Below are 26,630 nucleotides of genomic sequence, written 5' to 3'. Positions count from 1 at the left end.
CACCCTGACAGTCTGTGCTGCCAGCGTGTGCCATGGCAAGTAGGATTTTCTCACTGCAGCTTCTGTGGCAGGAACTTTTCAACCACAGATTCCCACACCCATATCTTAGGCTTCACCTAGCGTGGGATTTTTTCCCACTGTGCATGCGCCGTCTGCCTGGTCACTCAGTACATCTCGCACACTGACCATCGCTTTCTAGGAAAGACTTACTCTTCAAACTTTTGTAGTTTGTTGCAGCGAAAACAAGGAGGTAGACCAAGGTAAGTTAACTTCCACCCTTTTTTCTGAGCACTCTGGTCATGAGATCTGTTTCCTCAGGTTTCTTGCTAAATCTTGATAAACTACAAATAGCTCAAATGAATGCCCTTAAGGCTGCCACAGGGCTTTCACGCAGGGATCATATCTCAGGACTCAAGAGGCAGGTCCATTGGCTACCAGTCAAAGAAAGGATCATCTTCAAATCCCTTGCTTTGACACACCAGTGTCTCCATGACCTGGCCCCCAGTACCTGGTCCTAAGAATCTCCAAGCCCCCTGGTACTGGGACAACCAGGATGCCTTATTCTAATAGGATAACTGTTCCTAAAACATTAAAAGCTTGTGCTGGTGGCAATAGCTTCCCAACCCTGGCTGTCACCTATTGGAACGCCCTCCCCCCACATATTGGCTCATTGACTCTCATGCGCCCTTTCGCAAGGCCATCAACATGAAGCCTTTTGTCTAATACTGTATGTACTACTTTGTTTCTCCAATCTGTGCCGCTGCAATGTTGTAACCTATACTGTATCCATCTCAGTACCTGTAACTTGTACCCGCCAATAAGTCAAACTCTGTGGGCAGCATTCATGTAACCCTGAATCAAGCCTTCTTACGCTCATCTCATAGCACCTTGATGCCCGCGGGCTGTTGTGCGCTCTACAAATCCAAAAAATAAAATAAAATGACTGCCGCCTGTAGTGCTCTAAGACTTGTGCGCAAAAAGACTGCTAGAGCAGAAGAGATTCCCCAGGGAGAGACATTTCCCATGAAGTTGTTCTTGTCTGCTCTCTGGCACTCAGTCAAGGGACTTTGACCTTTCTGCAATATTCTGACCCACCTCTGCTGACTATTGCTCCCAGGAATCTGAGTTCAAAGGGGAATACAGATTTCTCACAGCTATGGTCACCGGGTGCAGGTTACAGGTTTGGCATCCCATCTAGAGTGGTGTGGTTTTCCTTCGGCCCCTCAAGACTCAATCCAGAGGTCGGGTCTGTATTCGCCACTAGTGTAATATAATACATGGGTGGGGGGGGTCAAGGGCTATCAATACCCCCCTCACATTGGTTGGAGCACTACCCTCACAAGGGGTCAGATATCTCTTTTGTGTACAAAATGTAAAAAATAAAGGTCACAAGCGATGCACTGTTAAGTAGCGTATAAACGTCCAAGCCTCTAGGTACTCACAGCTAATTCTGTTTCCAGTTACTAACCCTCAATGTCTGATGAACCACCTTCTCTCTTGGGCGCTCTCCTCTAGGGATGCCCTTCCCACTCATCTGCCTGTGGACCCTTTGCCAGGATCTACGTGATTTTACCGAACCGAAAAGTTGGACCCCCCCCCCCCAAGTCTGTTTTTTTTTTCTCTTCAATTTTTCGCAAATATATATGTGGGGGGGAGCCCCCCAGGTCCCCCCACCTTACCCCTATACATTTTTATTCACTTTACCATATATATATTTCTGAGGCTTGTGGAATCTGCTTAGATCACATGCTGTGCATAGGCCGACATCTAGTGGAAGCTGCGGAGTATTACAGTTTGTTTTTCGAAACTCAAAAATGGGCGTCAACACAGGGCGTGCCAGTAATACTATCCCTAGTGTGACGTCCACTGTACCCAAGATCCCTCACGCGTCTAGGATCCTCAGATTGTTTTTTTCCGCCATACTGGTCGGAAGCATTTTGCGGAGTCCCCTGGCCTTAGCCATACTTTTGCTAAAAATTTAAAATAATCTATTGACATCCTTCCCCCCCACCCCAACGTCGAACTTCGACACTCGACGCCGGCTGGAGAAGAAATCGACCGTCGGCTGCTGCATGACGGATTTGGGCCTCGGAAGGCCGCTGGCCTCGACCCGGGCCTGGTAGGCCGCTGGCCTCGGCCCGGGCCTGGTAGGCCGCTGGCCTCGGCCCTGCAAGTAGGGAGAGTGGGGGGGTGGTACATACTCTACACTCTTGGTATATAGGTACACCTTATACATTTCCTACACTTAACAGCCCGCTGCCTCAAGGTGCGTATGGAGGGTTCCCCCATTTCAATTCTGCCCCAAGTGCAATCACAAATACTCTTGGGTCGACAGGCACGCCACGTGCAATCTCTGCTTGCCGAGGGACCACCCCGAAGCGAACTGAAGAGCGTGTAGTAGGTTTAAACCTAAGACACTTAAGGACCGTTCGACGAAGCGTTGGGCCCACCACGCCAGGCAGGCAGCCATGGCAGCGAAGGGCGCCTTCAGCGATGGCAGCGACGCCGTACTTTGGGATGGCGAGGGCATTATGGCGTCGAAAGACAGCCGAGCGCAGGTCCCCGACCTCGGAAGGTCGTCCGGCAGGGCGGCTATGGGGAAGACCCCCGGCGACACAAGCGCTTCACATACTACACACACTAAACACACTAAGTCCAACCGAGACTCGACGACGTCGAGTTCTCGGAAAGAGGCACAGACAGAACGGTCCGATTCGGTGTCCTCTGGGCGCTCTCGATCAAGATCGCCGCATGACTCCAGGCAATCATCCACTCTTGCCAAGAGTGCCTCGCTCCCTAGGCTAACAGAAGTTCGATCGTCGGAAGACAAAGACGACTTCCACCCCCAGGCCGCGCTCCAGGAGTCGGAGCCCGCAATTAAAGCCAGCGAGGCCCCACGCTCGAAGGACAGGGACACCTCTCCCGATCCTCGACGCCAGGCGTCGAAAAACTCCGGAGCCACTAAGGGACAGGGAAAACATTTTTCTACGCACGGGGAGGGGGGAAAACAGCAGAAGAAACTACCTATACATTCTGCCACACCTGTGAAACACTCCACCCCCCCTAAACAGACAGACAAGCCCAGGTCTGTTGATAGGTCCACAACCAGCAAAGCTACTCAAGATAAATCCCATAGACTTGCTGAGAGAGTCATTCCCAGTTCCAAAAAATGGTCCAGTGAAGACATAGATAGGGTCATGTCAAGAATGTCTTCTTTGGCTGATTTTTATGATAAAAATCCAGAACATTTCCTCTCGTATGATCCACAAGGGGCCACACCCTCAGGCTCTACTGATCCTATTCCCCCCCCCCCCCCGAGTAAGAAAGCCCGGTTTGAAACCCCGATGAGGTCTGAACCCTTCGAGGTACAACCTTACGCAACACCATACTCACGGTATCAAGGAGAGGCTTCCTTTTGTGAAGAACAAGAATTTGGTATTATAGAAGGGCAAACCGGGACGGGCTACTATGGGGATGATGAGGACCAGGAAGAAGAAGAGGATGACCCGGAAACATAAAGAGTAGATTCCCCGGTAGAGAACGAAGCCCCGGTTACCGACTCCCCGGTCAATAACCAACCCCTCCTAAATGAGGTTCTCGCTCGCGCAGAACATTTCCACATTGACACCCACGGTGTACAGGAGGAAAGGGACCTCGCAGAAGAGTTAGTGGGAGAAAGGAGGCCTGTTGCCCAGACCATCCCTATCCTTATATCCATTCAGCGGAGAATAGATCCGTCCCTGGTGAACCCAAACCTCACCAGAGCAGTCAATCCCAGGGTTGAAAAACTTTTCAGGGTGGCACAGTCTGACCCTCTCTATATAAGAGGACATCTGAAGCCAGACTCCCTAGTTGTCACCAACACTCGTAAGAGGGCTGGGACACCCTTGTCTTCGTCAGAAGCTCCTCCCGACAAGGAGAGCAAAAAACTATACGGTTTCGGCAGGAAGGTAGCCTCAACGTCCGCCTATCAAGCAAGGATTGCTAACTCCACCACCCTGTTGGCCAGCTACAACTGCCATCAGTGGGAAGAAGTCGCAGCTCTCATAGCCTCTGCTCCTAACCGTTAAAGGGCCAATTAGCTCGGATGTCCGCAGAGGGTAGAGCCGTGTCTGGTTGCATTTTGAAAGCAACCTTCGACGCCGCAGACAACGCAGGCAGATTGATAGCAGAAGGTACTGTTATCAAGAGACATGCGTGGTTACGGCAGTCTGGTTTTAAGGCAGAAACACAGGCATCATTGTTGGACAAACCGGTGGAAGCCGATCTGTTGTTTGGTAAGGCGGTCGAAGACGCCCTGAAAAATGCCAAGGACGAATACGAGACACTCAAGTCCCTTGGCCAGTTAACCAATAAACCCCCTAACCAGAGAGGGAATAGTAATTTTGGTCGCCCACGCGGCCAAAATTCCCAGAGAGGATGTAACTATTCCCAGGGGCAGGGTACACAGTGGAACAACAACCAACAGTCTACCCAGGGTTACGGCAGAGGTAATAGGAGAGGTCGTGGTAAAGGCAGAGGCAGACCCAGCAAGGGAGGCGGCACGCCTCCACCAAAGCAGTGACGCTCAGTTCAGGGTCCCTTCTCACGCAACCCCAGTAGGGGGACGCATTTCAAACTTCACCCAGGCTTGGGAAGGGATCACATCAGACAGATGGGTGCTGTCAACGGTATCCACAGGATATTGTATAGAGCTACTGCAGCGTCCCCGGAACCATCCTCCACGACAAAGAGTACACTCCTTAGAACATCAGAAGATTCTCCTCGAGGAGATCGCCATTCTTCTACAAAAGGACGCGATAGAACTCGTCCCGGGACACCAGGTAAACAAGGGTATTTATTCAACTTACTTCCTTGTGCCAAAGAAAGACTTGACAATGCACCCAGTTTTGGATTTACGGCCTGCCAACAAGTATGTCAAGCCCCAAAACTTTCGTATGACCACTCTACAAGAGGTAATCCCCCTCCTAAAAAAGGGGGATTACATGGCAACCTTGGATATGAAAGATACTTATTTTCATATTTCCTTGTTCCCAGCGCACAGAAAGTACTTGCGCTTCAAGGTGGACAGTCGCCACTACCAATTCAAGGTACTGCCCTTCGGGATAGCTTTAGCACCAAGGGTATTCACCAAGGTACTGGCGGTGGCGGCTGCCCACCTACGCAGGGAGGCAATCCCAGTGTACCCTTATCTGGACGACTGGCTCATAACGGGGGAAACCCCAGGAATTTGCAGGACAAACATTCAGAGGACTATCGACCTCCTACACGAGTTAGGCTTCTCAATCAACGAGAAGATGTCAAGCCTGGTGCCAAGCACCTCAAAACAATTCCTAGGAGCAATCCTGGATACCCAGGAGGGGTTGACCTTTCCTTCAGAAGAAAGAATTCGGAATATACTACTGCAAATTCCGCATTATCAGTCCGGTCAACAAATAACGGTACGCAAAGCTATGCGCTTACTGGGCATGATGGCGTCATGCATTTACCTGGTCCCCCACGCACGCCTGCGCAAGCGTCCCATGCAGGAATGGTTGGCGAAACAGTGGTCTCAGGCAAGTGGTCAGTGGGACGATCTAGTGGTCATTTCGCCAACACTGGTACAAAGCCTTCACTGGTGGACAAGAGAGAATCTCGCACAGGGGAAACCCTTTTATGATCCCGAAGTACAGGCAGTAGTCGCTACAGATGCATGTTTTACGGGGTGGGGAGCTCACCATCTCCACCACACAGTTCAGGGTCTCTGGTCTCACTCAGTGGCCAAGAACCACATCAACCTGCTAGAGCTTCTGGCAGTATTCAGAGCGCTTCAGGCGTTCGAGCCCCATCTACTAAACCTGTCAGTGCAAATCCGGACGGACAGCACTACAGCCATGTTCTACCTGAACAAGCAAGGAGGGACTCGCTCGCCAAATCTGTCCAAGCTTGAAAGTGGTGAACAAGATGAACAGGGAATCGATGATGCTCGTCCTAGTTGCTCCCATGTGGGCAAGACAACCGTGGTTCCCACACCTACGCAGGATGGCGGTGTGCGAGCCCATCAAACTTCCAGCCTGGTACAACCTACTGTCCCAGCACCAAGGTCAAACAGTGCACCAGCAACCCAACTCAATGAACCTGGCAGCATGGCTCCTGAGGTCATAGAGTTTGGACACCTCAATTTGCCACAGAGGTGTATGGAAATCCTAAAGGAATCTAGGAAACCAAACACAAGGCACTGTTACTTTGACAAGTGGAAGAGGTTCGTTATCTGGTGCCAGAGTAGACAAATCAACCCAGTTGATTGCACTCCTTCCACTATTGTTACATACATGCTCCACCTGCTAGATGCAGGATTGGTTTTTAACTCACTGAAAGTACACCTGGCAGCCCTCTCGGCTTACACCACTTCCCATAGCAAGGTTTTGTGGTGGAAAGTACCAGTAGTTAAAGCCTTTATGGAAGGAGTGAAGAGACTTCACCCTCCTATTTCAAACCCACCACCAGGGTGGGACCTTAATGTGGTCCTAGCCAAGCTCATGGGCCCCCCTTTCGAACCCATGCATAAAAGCAGTCTCAAACACCTGACTTATAAAACGGCCTTCTTAGTAGCTATTACTTCTATAAGAAGGGTCAGTGAAATACAGGCTCTGTCAGTGCAGGATCCCTTCTTTACTATCCATAAAGACAAACTGGTTTTACGCACACACCCTAGGTTCTCACCTAAATTTATATCAAAATTCCATGTAAACCAGTCCATCGAGCTTCCGGCTTTCTTCCAGAACCCGCAAAGCTCGGCTGAGGTGAAACTACACACCCTAGATGTGCGTAGGGCGGTCCTCTACTATGTAAATAAAACAAGACCGCGAAGGAAAACAGATCAACTGTTTGTCTCCGTAGCTACAGGCAGAGAGGGGGATCGCGTCTCTAAAGGTGCCATCTCGAAGTGGATTATTAACTGTATCCAGCTGTGTTACTCACTCTCTGAAAAGACTCTGCCTTTTACACCAAGGGCCCATTCTACTAGAGGCATTGGGGCCACTCTGGCTTTCATTGCAAATGTAACCCTTGACACCATTTGCAAAGCAGCTACTTGGAGCTCTATTCACACTTTTACTCAGCATTACTGCATTGACACCCATTCCAAGGCGGATACACAAGTGGGACAAGCGGTTCTAAGACACTTATTTGCTCATGACCCTTCTCACATCCCACCTCCTTCTTCTGGTACTGCTCGCTAATCTATGCACAGCATGTGATCTAAGCAGATTCCACAAACCTCAGAAGGGATACATTACTCACCGTAATCGTATTTATGATGCTTGTATGTGCTTAGATTCACATGCGACCCACCCTTCCTCCCCTCCGAGAGAAGGCGCATGATTGCTTGTAGTCTTACCTTTCTGTCTATCTGCTTGGATTGTCTGTACTCACGCTACTCCTCATGCTACCTCATGTCAGAAAAAATACAATCTGAGGATCCTAGACGCGCGAGGGATCTTGGGTACAGTGGACGTCACACTAGGGATAGTATTACTGGCACGCCCTGTGTCGACGCCCATTTTCGAGTTTCGAAAAATAAACTGTAATACTCCGCAGCTTCCACTAGATGTCGGCCTATGCACAGCTTGTGAATCTAAGCAGATACAAGCATCAGAAATACGATTACGGTGAGTAATGTATTATATATATATATATATATATATATATATATATATATATATATATATATATATATATATATATATATATATATATATATATATATATATATATTCTACCTTCAGGTAGCAAAATCGAGCTGCACTCTCCACAATGCCATGTTCGCCCAGTATCCACAAAAAAAAAGGGGGGGGGAATTTAAAATCCACACCAACGCTTTCTCGTTATCTTCCTTTATTTACACAGTGAAAAAACAATGGAAATTCGTTTCCACAAAATAGAAAAATGACCCCAGTATGGGTCCTCCCAAGTGCAACACTCTTCCTATTTCGAGGCGTTAACGCGTTTCGCGAATGACTCGTCGCTTGCTCACAACAGTTAGCCCTCTTCACCATGTACTGATTTAAAACATTAGGAAAGTGGGAAGGGATGGAGAAAGGGGGAGGGGGAGCAGCAAAAGTAAAAACCAACAAAGGACCACATTTTAGATCAGCATTTCAAGCCAATTCCATGTCAGACATCTTTGCCTAGTGTGGTTTCCCTTCGGTAATGCATTCTTTAACTGACATTTCTGGATATATAATTTTCTCATTGGGTAAAACGTTTGTCTATTATTTCTGTTGGCTCAGTGCTCATACCATCTGGATTTACATTTTTTGTTTGCCAAAATGCTCCTGCAATTTTCCAGCTAGTACGGGTGAAAATTTGCTGAAACAAAATTCCTTAAAACCCATTCGACCTAGTCGCTTTTCTACCCTTACCTCGTACGACTGTTAATCGTACTGGGTAGGGATTTTAAAGTGCATAGTGCATTTAGCAGCTTAGGTTGTTATGTAATTTTAAAGTGACAAGTGCATGCTTAAAACATCTTCTCCCACCTTGTTAAAATATAAAGGTGTGTTAAAAAACTACAACTTCTAGGTCTCCATGACTCACCCCCGATGCATGATCATATTGTACTGGTATCCCATCCACGATTTACTTCATGGGGCTAGGGTCTACACAAGGGCCGGCAGCATTACCAATGTATCAGTTGTCCGTGCTTATTTATACCTATTCTGTGCATAATGTGATATATATATATATTATGGGTCGAACTTTTGGGAGTAGGTATTTTTGTTCAATACCCCTTTGCCAGCTTTGCTTGTGAAGCGTGCTCTGCCGTCTCAACCTCTGGCAATAGTTAAGCCACTCGCCCTGGACACCCCATTGATCCCGGCACGCAAGGATACAATAAGAACATTGGGGGGTTTGGGGGAGATTAGCTTTTAGTGCAATGGCAAGGGTTTCTGTCCTCCTTTATGTGCTACTAAATTCTTGATACTTACAATCACCTCCCACAGCAGGTCTTTAATATTAGTCGGCTCTTTTGTGAGTAGACACAAAAGACTTGAAAAGGCAGAAGGCACTCCTCCTTTGTAATATCAACTGTGTATCATTTTTGGAAAGTTCTCCAGAGGAAATTCCTTCACCATGGAAACCATTCCATCTTGCTACAAAGTTAACTTATTTTTATTTATCACTTAATCAACACAATAACCAAATAGATTACATCATATAGGCAGGGCATCCAGCAAAGCAACCTCGAACCCCACAGTTTTTAATTTGGAAAACAGTGTTATTTTGAATTGTACTAACGTTTACTATCACATTCAGAAGGTATAGATATCATCACCCTGGAGCAGGTACCAACATATGTGAGGAGTCAGACATGTGAGGCAGACACTTGGGTATAAGTTTGTCACAAGTCGTCATTTTATTAAATTTTAACGGCGCGAGACAAACTTCTATCTTTCCCTAGCCTAACAGAGGTTTCCCTACCTAACAAATTAAAGCTAAAGGAAAGTGACCTAATGTCCAAAATATCTGTTATGTTAAGGAAATGTGTAAAGCTCACGTTCACTAAAAAGGTATCTTGGTACCAGAGAAAGGGAGGCAACCGGAGCAGAACTAGTTATGACTAGAATAAATGGTTTTTAACAGCCTTTCTAAAGGCAAGGTAGTTCGAGTTGTGATTATCAGCAGCGGAAGATTGTTCCATTGAGCTGCTGCGGCCATGGAGAAGGCCCGGCCGCCCACCCTAGTTCGTTTAAACTTTGGTACCACTAGACAAGCAGCTGAAGCTGATCGGAGATTACTGCTTGGGAAGTAGCAGGTGAATTTTGTCTGCAGATACTCTGCTTAATGACCATGGAGAGCCTGATGGACTATACATAATTCCTTAAATTCAATCGTTTGGCAGATTCGATTCTGCCAGCTTCTGCAGGCGTTGTCGTCGCTGGATCTGGCCCTTGGGTTGAGCCAGATAGAGCAAATTGAAATAATCTAAAAGCGATGTAATATAGCCGCCACCACAGGAGGGCGTAATGAAGCGGATACACACAACAAATCGTACAGGAATCATTTGGTGATTTAACTCCACAAACATAACATTGAAATTTAAACACAAAAGTTGTAACCAAGATTCTGATGTTTGTTAATCTGCCTAGAATCACATGCCGTGCATAGTCCGACATCCAGTGGTCACTGCAGAGTATTGCATCTTGTTTTTTGAAAGTCGAAAAGGGGACGTCAACCATAGGCGTGTCTGTAATACTATCCCTATAGTGACGTGTAGTGTACCCAAAATCCCTCACGCGTCGAGGTCCCTCAGATTGTTTTCTTTTGCCCAGAATACTGGTCGCCTTATGCGGAGCTCGTAAGAGACCTTGCCATTACCATTTATTCGACCCTTGGTCGTTTTTTGTCAGTTATTGATAATCCATACGCCTCCAGCCCTCTCTCGACGGCCAAGATACTTCCCCGTCGAGTCAAGATCTTTGACGGCGGTGGTTTCGATGGAGGCCATCCTATCGGTGCTACCGAACACGTGGCCCGGCCTCGCCGGCCTACACAGTATGGAGAGTGGGGGTTGTTGGGGACTTTTATTTTTTTTTCTTATTCTAGAATGCCTTTCTCCCCCTCACCCCCACTTCCTTCGGTTCCTTCGGGGTCGTTATCACTTATTATCACATCCTCAGCTATGGCGAGGACTCCTTTTAGATTTTGCCCTCGTAACGGCAAATTCACGTGGAAGGGTAAGCGTAAGCGGTGTAACCGCTGCTTACCCCTCGACCACAACGAGGCCGGCTGTGTGGCCTGTAACCTCCTTCGTCCAAAAACTTTGAAGGACTGCAGGGTCAAAAGGTGTGCAGCCTACGCTATGTCGAAGGCCGATTCCTCACCCGCCACCGACGAGGGGGACAGTGATAACGCTACCTCCGTATCGGAGGTTGTCGACCTCTCTAAGGAGCGCTCCCGCTCACCCGCGCCTGTCCCCGACCCGAAAAGTTCAGCTCACGCCCGACTTATGGGGATGTACACCCCAGTGATGCCGACGCACATGGAAAAGTAAAAACTAAACACACAACCCACGGCCCTTCCTCGAATAAGGTAAGAAGGCCCCAGCGCCAACGGAGACGCCGAATCGACCGGCAACCTCTGCCGACCGTAAGGGTCGCCAGCCCTCCCCGCAGCCGCATGCGCGACTAGCGACTGGGCCGTCCACAACTAAGGGCGCTACCACCAAATCGTCAGACGAAACGCCTTGTAAGAGAGCAACCGTCGGCGAAAAGGTTCCGGCGCCACCGAAAACTGTTCATGACCAGCCCTCGACGGACAAACTAGTCGTCGAAAGCTTGGCTAGGATAGTCTCCACTGATGCTCGCATACAGACGGTGAAAGAGGCGCTGACACCGTTCACAAGGCCAGAGACGCCGAAATCTACAGAAGGTATGCCGGAACCTCCCCCGTACCCCTCACCCCACCCGTCGAAGGGAAGACCTAAAGATAGATCCCCAGTGTCCGGCCTACGAGAATGTTTCTCAGAGGGCAAAGGGGGTAGATCTTCCACGCTATGGGACAGATCTTGACGCCTAGAGGCAGAGGAGCACACATTTCCGCCACTAGACAGTTCAGGGTTATCCCAGTGGACTATGGAAAGATTTCAATCGTGTATGGGCAAACCCTGAACACGTTACACCCAAAAGGCCAAGAGAGATACTCCATGAAGACTCCAGGGCCAAATATCCAAGACTCTTTGACCCAGTTCAAGAGGAAATTAATACATATGACCTCACTGAAGAAGACCCACATTTTTACGAAGATGAAGAGTTCTTAAATGCTGAGGATCTCCAAGACCCTGTAGAGGGCTTTGAAGAAGACGCAGACATAGGTGGAAGAGACTTTGAAGAAGTCCCAGACATAGGCGGATCACAGCCCTGGCAGTCTCCAGGGGCGTTAACAGACCCTGACGTTTTAGATCTGTCCTCTCCTCAGACCACACCGGTCAGAGACCCGTCACCTGTGGATGACCAACCAACTTTCAATGCACTGCTATGCAAGGCGGTAGCACATTTTGAAATTGACTTTGGGGAAATTACTCCAGAAGTAGACTTTGTGGAGAAAATAATTAAAGAAAAACCACCTACTAGTCGGGCTATACCCCTTCTTGCATCAAGAGATGCCTTGTCCCATCTTTATCCACACCTGCATTGGTTAGAGGGGTCAACCCGAGAATTGAGGAGCCTTTTAGCCCCTCACCATCGGACCCCCAATGTATTAGGGGTCACTCCATACCTGATTCCTTGGAAGTAACTACCACGAGGAAAAGGGCAGGGGTTCCGCTATCTACTAGTGAAGCACCCCCAGACAAGGAGGGGAAGAAGCTTTATGCCTTGGGAAAGAGGATTACATCCTCAGCGGCTTTCTCCACACGGATTGCCAACAATACTTTGTTGGCAAGCTACGCTGATGCCCAATGGGGATGCGAAGGCCTACAAGAAGCTCCTGAGCCCTTACAAACCCGTTTGTTAGCCATTGTGGCAGAAGGTACTCTGGTAAACCAAAGCATCATTAAGAACACGCTAGGTGCTGCGGAAACGGCTGGCCAGTCACTAGTCCAGGGGGTACTTCTTAAGCGTCATGTTTGGCTCAGGAACTTTAACAGGTTTTAAGCCAGAAACCCAGGCGTCCCTCATCAACAAACCCCTTGAAGACTCAAACCTTTTTGGCAAGGCGTTTGACGACACACTGGAGACAGCTAAGAAGGAATTTGAAACCCTGAAGAGACTGGACCAATTCACAAGACCTCCTAATAAGCAAGGTTACGGCAACAAATGCTTTTTTTCGTGGCCAATGACAAAACCACCAACAATAATACTCCTCAACAAGCAACTGGTCCTCCGCTCAGGGAACCAGTGGACAATATGCACAGAGAGGACAACGTCGTGGCTAGGGTAGAGGTCGGGGCCCCACTCCCAGATGCCCCCCGGCTAACAACACCAAATGACCCGAAATTCGGGTCCCTCCCCATGCATCTCCTGTCGGGGGCCGGTTAACATCATTCCTACAAGCATGGAAGGGAATTACCACAGACTGCTGGGTACTGTCAACAATAGCCCACGGTTACTGCATCGAATTCAGTCGGTCCCAAACATTCAGACCCCCAAGGGGAAGACGCCTTTCACCGGAACACCTCTCTATCCTTCAGGAAGTCGAACTGCTACTGGGAAAAAGAAGCAATAGAGGTTTGCCTCCATCACAGGTAAAGGAGGCTTTTATTTAGTGTACTTCCTTGTACCCAAAAAGGATTTAACCATGCGCCCTGCACTAGATCTGCGCCCAGTGAACAAATTCGTAAAACCTCAAATTTTGTATGGTGACTTTGCAGGAGGTAATCCCTCTGCTCACACAGGGGGATTACATGGCAATACTGGACATGAAAGATGCATACTTTCATATTTCAATGTTGCCAACGCACAGAAAATACCTCAGGTTCATGATAGAAGGCAAACACTATCAGTTCAAGGTGCTACCCTTCAGCATAGATTCAGCGCCGAGGGTATTCACGAAGGTAGTGGCAGTGGCACACCTGCGCAGGTTGTCCATTCCAGTCTACCCTTACCTCGACGACTGGCTCATAACGGGATTCTTTCGAAACATGTTTCTCAAATACCCAAAAGACTGTAGACCTTTTGTTCCACCTGGGCTTCTCCATCAATGAGAAGTCCAGTCTAGACCCCAGCCAAGTCGAGCAATTCCTAGGGGCTCTAATTCGAACAGAGGATGGCCTCGTCTTCCCCTCCAACGAGAGGGTTCAAAATATGCGGTTTCAGATCCCTCAATATGTAGCCGGTCGAGAAGTGACGGTACACAAAGCCATGCGACTGCTAGGAATGATGGCGTCATGTATTTATTTGGTACCTCGCGCGCGCCTGCGCATGTGCCCAATGCAAGAGTGGCTCAACAGCCAGTGGTGTCAGGCCAGCGGACAATGGGACGATCTAGTGGTGGTCTCGCAGGCCTTGGTTCTCTCGCTGCGATGGTGGTCAAAGGAAAACCTTGTGTTGGGGAAACCATTTGCTACCCCCGCAGTGGAAGCCACTCTAACCACAGACTCATCCCTCACAGGATGGGGGCGGGGGCTCACCTATCCCATCACACTGCACACAGAGTTTGGACTCGGAGTGTGGCGTCCAAACACATAAACTTGCTGGAACTGCTGGCGGTCTTCAAAGCACTGAAGGCTTTCCAGACACACCTACAAGAGAAAAAGTGCTGGTCCTCACAGACAGCACCACAGCCATGTACTGCCTGAACAAGCAAGGGGGCACCTCTCCAGGACTGTCCAAGCTGTCCCAGAACATCTGGAAGTGGGCTCTCCAACACATGTTCCTGTTATCTCAACATGTACCAGGGGAACTCAATCTTCTGGCAGACAAACTCCGCAGAGACTACTTTCCTCTGCCCGCAGAGTACGAATGGCGACTACACGAAGACATCGTCTCCAATGTTTTTGCAGAATGGGGCTTCCCAGAAATCGACCTGTTCGCAACTCTGGAGAACACCAGATGCCAAGATTACGCCTCCAGGTACCCCCAGGACCGTTCCAAGGGGAACGGTCTCTGGATAACATGGTCAGGGAAATTTGTCCACGCTCCCCCCCCACAATCCCCCCAACCCCCCGACTCTCCTCAACAAGATAGTGCACAAGATGCACCAGGAACCAGTTACCATGATACTGCTGGCCCCCATGTGGGCCCGACAACCCTGGTTCGCTCATCTAATGGAGATGTCAGTCTCCTCCAGTGAAACTACCCTGCCCGTACAACATGCTGTCACAGGACAGAGGCCGAATGCTGCACCCATGCTCACAGACCCTGAACTTGGCAGCCTGGCTCCTGAAGTCATAGAATTTGGACATTTGCAGCTTCCACAGAGCTGCATGGACATTCTCAGAGAGGCAAGGAAACCGAACACTCGTTACTGCTACTCTAGCAAGTGGAAACGGTTTGTCATCTGGTGTAAGTCAAAGAGCATCAACCCCGTTGACTGCACTCCCACACAAATTGTTCTTTACCTGACTCACTTGTTGGACTCAGGATTAGTCTTTAATTCTATTAAAGTTCGCCTAGCTGCACTTTCCGCATACATTACGTCTCAACAAAAGGTGTCATGGTGGAAAGTTCCAGTTATTAAAGCCTTCATGGAAGGAGTGAAAAGAATTCACCCTCCTATATCCAACCCAGCTCCCGGATGGGACCTGAATGTGGTACTAACCAGGCTATTTGGCTCCCCCTTTAAAACCATGCATAAAGCAACCCTTAAGAATCTCACTCTTAAAACTGCTTTAATAGCCATCTTCTCCATTAGGAGAGTGAGTGAACTACAAGCGCGCTCTATACTAGATCCCATTGTAACAGTTAACAAAGATAAAGTGGTTCTACGCACACACCCTAGGTTTGCACCGAAGTTCATTTCAAAATTCCATGTCAACCAGTCTATAGAACTACCAACGTTCTTTCAAAACCCATCTAACTTGGGAGAAAAAAGCCTGCACACACTTGATGTGCGCAGAGCGGTCATGTTTTAAATGGAAAGGACTAGACCACTGAGAAAGACTAATCAGTTCTTTGTCTCGGTGGCGGCAGGAAGAGAAGGAGATGCAGTTTCAAAATCCACTATAGCTAGATGGATTGTTCAATGCATCACTCTGTTACGCTCTTGCTAAGAGAGAACTGCCCTTCAAGCCAAGAGCACATTCCACTCGAGGCACTGGGGCATCCATAGCATTCATTTCAAATGTTCCCCTTGAGTCCATTTGCAAGGCGGCAACCTGGAGTTCTGTACACACCTTTACAAGACACTATGGTCTAGATGCCCATTCTAGATCTGATTCGCTGGTGGGACAAGCAGTACTAAGACATCTTTGTCATCTACGGTTCCTTCTCACAACCCACCTCCAACTCAGGTACTGCTTGCTAGTCTATGCACAGCATGTGATTCTAAGCAGATTAACAAACATCAGAAGACATGCATTACTTACCGTAAAAGCATTTCTGATGTTTGTATCTGCTTAGATTCACATGCGCCCACCCTTCCTCCCCGCTCGGATGGAAGGAACATAGACGTCTTATTACTTTCTCTCTTTCCTGTACTCTTTTCTGTACTCACTCACGTAATAAGGCTCCCTCATGGCAGAAACATGCAAACAGAGGGACCTCGACGTGTGATGGATTTTGGGTCCACTACACGTCACTATAGGGATAGTATTACAGACACGCCTATGGTCGACGTCCCCTTTTCGACTTTCGAAAAACAAGATGCAATACTCCGCAGTGACCACTGGATGTCGGACTGTGCACAGCATGTGAATCTAAGCAGATACAACCATCAGAAATGCTTTTAAGGTAAGTTATGCATGTCATCCTTGTGACCAGGGTTGTATCCCCTTTCCCCTAGACTAATTCAGTATATGTCCAATTAACGTTCAGTTTCAGTAAAGTTCTTTTCATAAACCAAGTTTCACTCAAAGTAAAATTAAGTTCTTTTCATTGAAAATATTCTGTACAGGACATAGTGACTTTACTTTCTCTCCAGTCTTCCAGATGAAAATCAAAACCATTGTTCTTTGAAGTTTAAGCAATATTTTCTCCTTAGAAACAGCTTCTTGGACAAGATGGTTATGCTACAGTTAATAAAACACAATAATGGAATTGCCACTTTTTCTGTTACAACCTTGTACCACATTCATCAGATTTCAAGTTATCTTCTTTCTGGTCCACTTGCCTGCCGGTGCTACCACGAATTGTCCCTCTCATGGGTTACTCTCCTGCCAGGATAGGTAAAACTACTTGTATTCTGTGGTAAGGCTTGTTAAAACAAATTGGCATACAGTTTCTTTTTCCAACATGCTAAACAAAAAGACAACAGTTTTCACATGGATCTTTTTGCCATGGGCAATGCAGGTTATACGTCTTCCCCCTGTTATTCCTTGTGACAAGAAGGGCATTTCCCTTGCTGTATCTGCCTTTCTGTAAACACAGCGTCTTGGCTGTTGATAGTATGGTTTACAATTCCATCCCTCGAGGTATCCTGATTTGGGATTATCGAACTCCCTTGCCTTGAGGCCAGTTTCAGCCTACTTTGGCTTTGGCAATGTAAGTTTCAATGATCCCTTTTTAAATATCCCTCTTCTGGGAAGTTGTATCTTCTTTGATTTATTATAGCCCCTCTTTTACTTGGTCAATGCAGGTTATAATATTCTTCTACTGGATATCCTCCAGTTTGGCTTTGGCAATGCGAGTTACAATAATCTCCAATCTCATAATAGGAGAATTGCACCCAATTTGCTTATATTGAACTGTTCGGTATTCAAAAGTGTTCAGCGGTCTCCCTCGGAGCGCCCGGGGTTGCCTACACTAGGCAAATTCACCAGTCTTTCCTGACACGTTGACACTGTTTCTCTGTGACTTCTGCAGAGTTTGACGGCTCTCACTGTCTGACTGTACAACCCGTGATGCTCATCAGCAAACACCACATGCAGGAGCGGGTTATTGGACGCAGGGAGCCTTTCTCTTCCTCGGGGACACTGGCACCAGTACCGCTTCATACTGCGCATCCTCCGTATTTAAGGATTCCAGCCTCCTAGAGACTCCCCGCCTGACGTTCCGCTGTCGCTACAGCCACGGCCTCAGTCCCTGCTTCACTCTGCAGCGTCTGCTGCTTCTCCTGCTGTCTTCTCTGCAGTCGCCCCTGCTGTTTTTCCTGGCCCGCACCCGACAGGCCTTTAAATGTGTAACTGTCCGGCTTTGGTGAGGGTCAGTAGTACAACTAGACCGCACCTCACACTTTGCTTGATCCCTCTTCCATATCTCAGTACTAGGAGCATTATGCAGCATGAAGTCCATAATGTTCCTATGTGTTTTAATTTGAGAATCTTCAGTTCTACAATAGGCGATTAGGACTATATGCTCTCAAGGGAAATTATTTTGAGGATTTTTTTCCATTCTGTGACCCCAGTCCCCTACCATGTGATCCTTACCCTGCGGGTGGTAGTCTGTGGGAGGATCAGGAAGCGTCTACCTTTCCCTGGCCACATGAGAAGGGGCTCCAGGCCAGAGGTTTTGGAATGATCACCTCAGATTCATCACACCTAGTGTCGATATCGGTGTTTAACTGGTAGGAGTGTAAAGTACATCTCATAGTTTTAACATACGAGGCCGCAGAACCATTCATCATCAAAGTAAAGGGCCTCCCTTCTATGAGATCAGAGTACAGCTGTTTGGAAGAGATACCAATAGACACGTTTTACAAAGCCTTGGATAGCTTCTGGTATCATTCATGGGTTGGACACCCCAGGAGAACACAGTAAGATCAGTTTACACAATCTGTGAGAGCTTATGGAGTACCTTCCTCCAGAATTATGCTACAATAGGACATCCAAAACAAGCTGATAAAATCTGTATCCTCTGCATTGTACATACAAGTTGAAGGGCTACAGATATTATTTAAATATGTACCTACCAATCTTAAACTGTATAAGCTTATATCGAGATTTAAACCGTACAAAGCATGTGCACATATTCTAACCCACTTTATCAGTCAGGACAGAGCATGCTCCCAGCTGCTGTGCGCACTACTGGTTTTTTCCTCTTACTTTGATCTGATATATGCATGGCCCAAAACTCTGCTGTTTGTATTACCTCTTAACAGGGGGAAAGACTTGTTCTCTCTTGTTCTTTGTCAAATATTGAAATGCCTCTCACCTTCTGTAGCTTTGGGAGCATCAATTATCACTTCCATCTTTTCCTTAAAAGCCATTAAGAATACCAAACTAGACTCAGTACGCAGAGCTGCAAAATATTGATTGCTAGTAATGCCCTATTTACTTTTAATGTGTCTATCATTTGTTGATGGAATATCTTTATTTTCCCAAAATGGGATTTCACATGCATACAGGCTCGCTGTACATGAACTATCTTAGCCAAAGCTAAAAGAGTCCTTTCACTGGATCATATCTGCAGTGTTCGTTGGCCATACAGCAGAGATGTATTGAGGCCGGCTTCTGGGGTTGAGCCGCAGCCCTTTCTATTTCCACATGAGGAAAGTAGGCCACTGAGATCCAGTGCAACGATAAATTAGATTGTCTGACTGGAAAGTATAGTTTGCTATCCCGAACAATACTGCTGCCCTATAAATATGTACAGACTAAAACTCCCAAAGTAGCTGGACTACCAGCGAGCAAACTTCATTAAAAAAGTGAAGATAATGAAGGGTTTTGACCATTGCCATCTTTGGAGGAAACCCTGCTGTATAATGAAATTGGAAGGCTTTTTCAGTACCTAAGATTGAATTCTAGTTCTGTCAAGTCAGATCTGCGAATGGCAACAAGCCGCTCACCAAATCTTTCATCCTGCGCCAACCTATATAGCTCCTCTGCAGTCGCTTAAGTAGGCGGTTCTTGGTCAGAATTTCCCCAATTGATGCACAATACCGAGTGCCTCCCAACACCACAAATGCCTCAGCCAGGGCATGACACATTTTTTGTGTCACAAACGCATAGCAAGAACGCGTCTGCATAGCACTATATTCTGGTTATACATTCATAACGTTTATCCAAAATGAGCATGCAGCAACTTATTGCAGGTTACTGCGTTCCAATATGAAGGATGACAACAGAGTAAAGTTAGCACAAACATGGGCTGGGGGATTGGAGTACAACAAACAAATGTTCTTAATCATATGTATACCCAGGCTCATCCGATCCAGCACATGAATAGGTATTTCCATGACACTGCATCATACACTTTCTCCACCTCCATGTCGCCGCCAGCGTTGTCAGGCAAAGGTCAATCTGTGACATTGTGCAAAAATACGCATCTTAGTTTGAGGGCAATTGACGTCCACGGGATGAACCTAGAATGATCTGGATGAATAACCGCAATCCTGTGCAACATTAATCTAGTAGTGAGGATCTTGGCTAGTACTGGTTTGTCTACATTTATAGACAAACTATATAGGCATCTCAAATTGGCTTTTTTGGATAAGACTTCGAATGAATCTATGAATAAGGATGTTGGACTTGTAAAACAATAATAATAATTTTTTGTCACTTAAGCACAAGTGTATGGTGTGAGCGCAAGATATCCGCCCGAACCACGCTATTTTCTGTTTACTTGATACAAGCTTTGTGGGAAGCTTGAGGGCAGGGTATAACTTGCTGCCGACTAGAGTGGTAAATAGCGCACGCAATTTAATAGCGAGCCCACAATACAGTGAGCATCTCAAAGGAGTTGCCACAATAAAGTTCTTTTTCCAATTTAAGAAATAGTTTAATCACTGCCACTTTCATGAAGACTCACCACTTTGCTAGGCTCATCTCATATAGCCAGAGGTCTCTCATAAAATGCACTAGATAACAGTTCAACCCTGGCATACATTGGTGATGGGTTTCTCATGAATTGCTGTAATAATTTCCTGTACGGAAACTGAAGTTTACAGTCTACAGTTTTCAAAAGTATTGTGTCTGCATCAAGTGCTTTCTTGGTAACGCAATCAAGCTTCTTATAGAAACTTAAGAACACTTCAATGGCTCATTTGCTGCTTTGTAATTGTCATATTTGACACATACAGACAACACTGAAGGGCCTGATTTTGCTTTAACTAATTTGGGTAGCACCCTACCGGGTCTTTCACCTCCTTGTCATTATTGGCTTCTTAAAATATTCTAATGGATTCCTTCCTCCCTCAGGAACTTTTTCAGTCACCAGGGGCGCATCCTGGCTTTGCGTTGGCTTCACTCTGTGCTGTTTGACCACCCACATGCTAGTCATGACGTTGGAACCAGTAAGTATCATGTTACGCACCCAATGTCCTCAGTGCCCTTTTCCTACACAATCGGGACGCTTCTGGAATGATACCTAAATTTGTTTTTTAGCTTACTGCATCACTCCTAACCCTCCAAAGGCCTCTGTCTTCAATCCCTGCCCCAACTTTGGGAAGCAAATGTCTGTCAGACACCAAAATAGTGTGTTTGTGGTGCTTTGGATAACTTCAACATGTAGGCTTGTGGCTCTTGCAGTGCATGCACAAAGATAAAAAACCTACATGTTCCAAGTTCGTGGGACAGGAGCCAAAGATGGTTGTAATTGAAGAACCGGAATGTTCTTCATTCAAGGACAAGCCACATAAGAGAATATCCCACTATTCCAGTGAATTCTTGAGGCATCTCTTCTTCGTCTTTCATGAAGCAATTATCACTTGCACTCCAGGGATACCTCTGAGGAACCTCTCCCACACCTAAAGTATTTCCAACTAAGTCCTTGATTTCGGATGAGTGAGAGGCTTTCCAGCAGTCAACGCTTGATGTCTTTGCCATAGTGCCAGTGGGTTCGGCCCCACTGCGGGTGGCAGCTACGTAGTCCACTGCTCTTTGTGAAGCCAGTAGACTCATCTCCTCGGATGGCAACCACATGCCTGCTGGCTCTGTTCATGTTCTGCTGATGGTCACCTGACACCGTATAGGTCTGCCACTGGATGTTGAATCCTCAACGTGGACTTGTGTCCCCAGGGCCTAACTGGAATACTCCCCTCTTTCAGGGGGGCAATTGCTTTCAAAGACGACGTCTCTGTGGGGTCGGGTGGGGGGGGATATTGTCCCTTGCAATCTTTTACTCCAGTGGGGCTAAGTACTTGGACCGAGGAGTTCTATGATGGTGTGGACCTATTGAACTTGGCTGCAGGTGGATGGTGGTTTGGACACCTCGCCAGAGCTGGATATTCTTACAGTGCTAAAGCCCGGCAAATCTCACTGTTAATTTCAGAGGACCATTGCCACGGTTTTGGATTCTAGTGGTTTGTCTGCCCCTACTAAGCAAACAGTCCGGTCTGACCTTACTGATATTTTGGATAAGCACCCTCCAGGGAAGACCCTTTTGCTCTTTAACCCCGAAGTGCTGGGATGAATCTGGGAAATGTGTCCTTTTGCCAAGGAGGAGCCTCCCCCATTGAGGCTAGGGAGGTGAACCTGCTCCGCAAGACCCTTCCTAGGGGTTTGTGTAAGTGGGAGGGACCTCACTTGGAGCGGCTCTTAGGGGATGAGAACTCCCAAGGTGTAGAGTGAGATCTCCCGTCAAGACTGTAGACTCTGCCTATTTGGGGGCCAAAGAAGTTGTAAAGCTGATTGAGCGTTTTTGGTCTGACGCCACTTCTGAACCCTCTGCAGACTCCATACCATACAGTAAACTATAGGTCACATCCCATTGCAGAGACTCATATAAACACAAAACCCTCACTGGGAGGAGATTCCCTGACGCCAATCCAACTGCGGGGTAGCAGATGCGCAGGGTGAATGCTGCTGCTGGAGCACAGGACGAAGCCAGCCTGGAGGCGGGACCACCGATAAAATGTGGTGGACCAGGAACCTGTGAAACCCTACCGAATCTAGGAACGCCAGGGGTGAAACCTTTTTAGTCCCCGTACTGAGAATCTCAGGAGAGCGCACTGAGCACTGGCGAGGCCCAGAGAAGGCCGACTAGACATGAGGCTCTAATGTGGCAGGCAGAGACACTAACCCCACCAATATCGGAATCACTGTGCTGAACCTCGCCAGAGATGAACCAGAGAAGCACAAGGGTTTGAGAGCCCGTGAATGGGCCTGCACAAGGGCTGAGGAGTCTTTAGGGACACAAGGACTTTTACCTATATTGAAGGCCAAGAGAGCCTGAAAAGTGTAACGTCCATACTACCCCGGAGGGTGACAGTCAAAGTGAACAGGGTGGGCCTTGCGATAACAATGCTGGTGGGCCTTAAGATTACAGCACAGTTGGAAGGGGATCAGTTGAATACCCCATTGGATGCAAGTATTGAAGCCTTTGTTGAACTGAGCAATCCTTTTTGATTGTTTGTAAACCTCTTTTGAACTGAAATGTTCTTGCTGAAGACTTGAAAATCTTTCGTGAACTGAGTGACTTTGTGAAAAGAAAAACTGAGACAGACTTGGATTTTGAACATTTTGATTTCTTCTTTTGAAAGCAGCTGTGGTGACGTAGGCCGGGATCAGTGTCCTGGGATGAACATTTGATTTGGAAGATTGTCTGCAGGAGAGGGGGGTCAACTAGTAAAGGGTGTCGACGACCTCCATTATGCAAATCAGTCATTTTTTTTTTTTTTCCTTCACTTTTTGGTAGGGCCAGTTAGTTGGACAGGTTAGGACGGAGGACTGATTATTAATTATTTGTAAGGTCCGGCTGAGATGGTGCCAAAAAATCTGCTCCAAGAGACTTCATATCGCCACCTGATTAACGCCACTTAAACTAAATCATTTGTCACTGAATTTCAAGCGGTTTGTGGCATCGGATTGCTTCACCTTAACAGTACTTCAATTCAAGTTTTTTTTCCAAAGAAAACCCTTTCATTGCAGGGATGTTCAGGTGAGAACTTAACACAACAAATCACTGAAATTCAGCTAAATTGATCTTAACTTCGCGGCCCCTGTGGCGCAGCCTATGACCACAATGATGACATCACTAATTTAATGTTGTATGAGAACACTGATGACATTACAAATCACATCACTGATGCCAAGAAAAACACTAGGGGTTGCTTCTGCCCTCTTGAAAAAAGTTAAGCTGCCACCCAGATGTCCTTTACTGGTGCCCTGAAAAGTAGCCCCAATCGGGGTGTGGGGGGGGAAACTGCACCAGTGTCCAGGATTGCAAACTCTCTTGCCACATCGTGGCCAAATACTCCTGACTGACTTGCCCTCTGAGCATTTCCCCTCCTCACTGGCTTTCAACAATACCCTGCTTTATAAAGCACACTTGAAAAGTACACATACCATAGTGTCAGTTATATATATATATATATATATATTTTTATTTTTTTTTTTATTTTATTGCATCAATTAGTTACCAAAGGAAACTTTAAATGCATTGTGGAGATAAAAAGAAAAGAATTGAAAAAAAGGAAGAAAAGGAAAAAAAAAAGTTGCATCAAATATATATATATATATATATATATATATATATATAGTATAACTCGAGAAAAATAACTAAATGTCCAAAATTGTAAAGGTTTCTCTCATAAAGTTCAACAGAGCCAGGGTTGTAGATACTTTTTCCCCCCTTCTCAGAATTAGCCACCTGTCCTGCAAGGTTAAAGTGCTTAAATTTGAAAGGTGCGTCCCCAACCATTTCTCTCTGAACTTAGTTAAGGTAACACAATTCATCACTAGATGCTGTAAGGTTTCAGCCTCTTGCCCACAGCCTCGACACAGCAGACTGGGTTTTTCCTCTTTTTTGGTTCTTCTCCCTAAGACTTCTCTTGTGTGGAAGAGGTTTAGTCTGAATTTTAAGAACCGCTGTCTTTCCGTATTTGAGGGAAATTTATCCAAGTAAGGGTGGACGGTGCCTCTGCAATAGTGCTCGTCCATGCCTTGGGTGATTGATGGCAAAGCACTGAGCCTGTCCAGGGTGGCTATCCAGTCCCAGTCCAAGAGTTTTCTCTTTACCATGAGCGGATTTAACATGAGATTGTCTGGTTTTAGTGCTATGGTATTCAGGATTTCTAAACAAATTAATTGCCACTTGGTTAGGAACGGAATCAATTGTCTTTTGATTGCTTCGTTAATTGCCACAAATCCACTTCTTTCCTGGGGGTGCAGACATTTGCAGACGAGTGTCAGGGATTTCCAGACCGTAGATATGTAAAGGGACAATAGGCCTAGTTCCTTACGCACACTTTCCATTGGAGTTGATGTCGGTAAGCCCAATACTCTTTTCCAGAATAGGCCCTCCAACAGTTTCCAAACATCTGAATTGATGAAGAAATTCGCCTCTGCTGCGTAAGTGAGAATTGGCACAACTTTCAGTTTGTAGAAATCTATCAGAGGACGAAGGGAAAAAGAACAGTATCGTCGCTTGATTAACAAGGCTTGCGAAGCTAAGTTCGTAACTTTACTTCTAAGCCTGCAGATACCTGGACCATCTTGGATGCTGTGTTTAAAGTTACTCCAAGGTATATCATGGACGAAACCACTGGTACTTCTTCCCCGGAAAGGTACCACCTTAGATTTTTCATGCCGATGATAGGTCCTAGCCTCAAGATCTTTGATTTTTTTGGATTTATACGGAGGCCGTTTCCTTGTGTGTATGACTCGAGTGCCTTTAGTTGCCGCTGAAGTCCGATGGCCGTTTGGCCTAGCAACAGAAGATCGTCCGCAAATAACAGCCTTCCCACAACGGTCTCTGCGATTTTTGGGGGGAAACACCTCACTGCTTCGAAAGCTTCCTGCATGTCGGATATAAAAAGGCAAAAAACAGCGGGAGCCAACCGACAGCCCTGTTTCAGTCCGTGCATGGCCACCACATTGTTTGAGAGGTTGCCCTGTCTGTCCAACCTTACTCTGAGGGTTGTCACCGTGTGTAGTGCTTCGAGAGGTTCTCTCAGGTTGGTCGGACATCCCCATTTCCTTAATTTGTGCCATAGCATTCCGCGATCAACAGAATCGAATGCCTGTTCCAAGTCTATTGACGCGATATAGATGTTCTTATATTTCTTGGCCTTAACCATGCATTTGATTATGTTGATGAGTAGCACATTTAAGGATGTTCCAATGCCCTTTCGAAAGCCTGATTGCCAAGGGTCCAGATGGTCTGCCAGCCGACTCCAATCATTTAGATGTTTCAAGATTAGTGCTGCAAATATTTTGCCGACGACATCCAAAAGGGCAATCGGTCTGTAGTTAGTGGGCACGGACCTATCTCCCTTCTTAAAGATCGGCACAATTATGGACGTCGTCCAAGATTTAGGTAACTTTTTTTAGTCTTGTTATGTTATACAAATCCAGCATGAACGAAGACCATTTTTCCGGGTCCCTTTTGAGGATGTCGTTGGTGAGACCATCAGGTCCTGCAGCCCTTGAAGAATTGGACTGTTTAATAATGTCTAGAATATCTTGTTTTCCAAATTTAAAGTCCCAGGGCTCATTCGATGGTAAGAATGGGGCAGGACCACAGATTTTCCCCATAGAGTAAAGGTTCCGAAAGTGAGTTTCCCAAACTTCTGAGGCTATTGGATTTACCATTTTTGAGTCGGAAGGGATGTTTATTTCATTGATCAACTTCCAAATACCAGTGATGTTTTTAGTAGATAGTAGGTGAAGCATCTTCTCACTGTCTTGTTGCATTATTTGATGTTTGTGTTGCTTAAGCCAGTTCTTGTAGGTGTTTCTAGCTTTAGTATACAGGACTAAGTCAGCTGGTGCTCTAGTTTTAACATATAATCTCCTGGCTTTTTTAACCAGTTTTTTTTTGTCACTACTTGGTGATCATAGTGGTGCCGCTTGCATTGGTGAATTTCCTTGGCGACTACTTTTGGGCAAAAGATCTTCAGTGTTTCAGCATATTCTATCAGGTTTGGACCTTGGTCCTTGATTAAAGAATCCAGCACCAGGGCCATCTCTTTTCTTCCCATGCGTAGTCTATTGCCACCAGGAGTTGACTCAAGAAACTGGTTTGGTAGATGTTTGCCTGGTACAGACGAGAGCTTGTTCCAGGCCTCAGATTGGAGTTCCAGGATGTTGTGATCACTCTGGATCGTGGGGATCACTTCCAACGATATTAATTTGCCAAAGAGATTTTCTGATGCAAACCTATAGTCCAGTGTAC

General features: G+C 46.7%; 1 protein-coding gene across 5 annotated transcripts in view; it reads left to right on the top strand.

The window, feature by feature from the left end:
* The window catches only part of CYRIB (CYFIP related Rac1 interactor B), an 819,696-nt gene that overhangs the window by 429,030 nt on the left and 364,036 nt on the right, over positions 1-26,630 (top strand). The window lies entirely within an intron of this gene.

This window comes from Ambystoma mexicanum, chromosome 5q (genome assembly GCF_040938575.1).
Source record: "Ambystoma mexicanum isolate Mex_15411 chromosome 5q, UKY_AmexF1_1, whole genome shotgun sequence".
NCBI lineage: Eukaryota > Metazoa > Chordata > Amphibia > Caudata > Ambystomatidae > Ambystoma > Ambystoma mexicanum.
Note: the sequence above shows the minus strand (reverse complement) of the source record. Positions and strands in the feature narration are given on the sequence as shown.